This window comes from Ixodes scapularis, unplaced genomic scaffold, assembly GCF_016920785.2.
Source record: "Ixodes scapularis isolate PalLabHiFi unplaced genomic scaffold, ASM1692078v2 PGA_scaffold1__304_contigs__length_218370807, whole genome shotgun sequence".
Taxonomy (NCBI): domain Eukaryota; kingdom Metazoa; phylum Arthropoda; class Arachnida; order Ixodida; family Ixodidae; genus Ixodes; species Ixodes scapularis.
The window spans coordinates 130,510,275-130,512,403 of record NW_024609846.1 but is presented as its reverse complement, the minus strand read 5'-3'; positions in this window follow the sequence as shown (position 1 = coordinate 130,512,403).

Here is a 2,129-nt window from a genome sequence, read left to right as displayed (position 1 = left end):
AAAGCTTGTGTTCCCTCGCTTTAACGTAAAGTATTTTCTCGCATGCTGGTTATTGCGGTACGCTTTCATGGGCTTCGGCTGTTGCAGTTCAATGGAAATGCACGAAGGAAGAAAGTGAACACATGGCAACAAGACAGGAAAGGAATGACGAAACGCGCAATTTAACAGTAAACAATTCGCCCCTTTCCATCAAAGTCGGGAAAGCGGCGAAGAAAACAGAATGTATCGAGTGCGTGGCACATGTCGTACGTATTGTCTGGCTAGCGGCACTCGATACATCCTGTTTTACCACTACTTTCCGCGGCGCATCTCCTCAGCGTGATTGGTATAGGCAGGGATAGCGAACGCATGAAGACGATGAGCGCTGTGACGATGTAATTTTGGCGCTGCTTGGTGGACTTCATCGGTACATAGCCTCAGCTCCAACCGAACCTGAAGTACAAAATATTACTGTTTTTATAAAGCCTCTATAGCGTGCCTTGTTTCTTCCTTTTATTTTATTTATATTTATTTCACAATACTGCAGAATACGGGGGAGGGGGAGGAGGGGGGGGTTCAAGCTAAAGGTGTACATACAAACTTGTACGTAATCCGTTACAAGTAACAAAATTACTTGTGTAAGGGAATGATTACATATTTTGAAAAGTAATTGTATAGTAATTTCCTTAGTTATTTACGTTAGGGAATTATTGTAATTCCTCAAATTTCGCTCTCGCTACCGGAATCACACTGTCGGGATCACACATTTCGCTACCGGAATCACACTGTCACCTGCACATACAAAATGCAAAATTTTACATTTTTCGCTTCCCTTCATTACCTTAAGACGCCCGTTATGGGGTATTACGTGAGGGTTGGGTTGTACAAAATAAACATTTGAAAAAGTGCAACATGAATTCACTACGATGCATTAATGGTGACATTTTCTATGAAACTTGATCGGCAGGTGATGGCAGCGATGCTGTAGGAAAGGTCGTTCCAGTCTTTGGCTGCTGGAGATAAAGGTGAGGTAGAAAAAGTGACAGTGCGGGACTGTGGGCGGGCGACCTGGAGTAGATATCCCAAACAACATAGAGTTGGCCAAGCATTGGTCCTTTGGCCAGTGACCAGACAGTGGCCAGAGATTGGCCGATGACTGGCCTTTCTATGGTCATTGGCCAATGGCCACTGGCCATCAGCCATCGGCCAAACATTGGCCACTGAATGGCCACTCTTTGGCCACTGGCCACAAGACCATTCCCAGCCATTGGCCATTGCTTGGCCAAAATCCGTGCTGCTTGGGTGACCGGTGCAGTGAAACACGCGTGCTGGGGGTGCGATGTAGGCTGCGATACCAAGCAGAGAGATGAAGAGCTTGTGGAATAGAGAGGCTGCAAATGCGGCGACGACGAGAAAGATTTAGCAAACATGATTCAGTTTTTATGAACGATATACTGACATTGTACGAGAATGAAGCATGAATGAATCTGATGGCCCGATTTCGAAGTGCTTCGAGTGCGCTGATAAGATGTACTTGGTGTGGGTTCAAGATTGCCGATGCGTATTCAAGTTTGGGACTGATAAGCGATTTATAGGCAAGTAATTTCACGTGCTGCGGTGCGTGACGTACTTGAAGTTTTAAGATCCCCAGAAATCTGCTTTCAGAAGAAATGATGTTAGTGACATGCTTACGCCATGATCGATCGTAACAGAGGGTGACATAAAGGTACTTATATGACTCAACTAGTTAAATGGAAACGTTAAGGATAGCATAGGGGAAGAATAGAAGTTTACGGCGAATCTGGAAGGACATGGCTTTACATTTGTTAAAGTTGAGAGTTATTAACCAGCTGTTGCACCACCCTTGTACGTTGTTTAGGTCATTCTGGAGGAAACCTTGTTCGGAAATGTTTGTAACTGAGCGATGAATAACAGAATCGTAATCAAACCTACGAATATGACAGGACACGTGCAGGGGTAAGTCGTTGATGTAAATTAGAAACAAAATCGGACCGAGGACGGATCCGATATTACTGGGAGAAAATGAGAAGACTGATTGTTAATGGGAGAATGAAACTGGAATCGGTTTTCAGGGAATTCTTTAATCCAGTTTAAGACGTTTATATTTAGTTTAAACTCTGCAAGTTTAT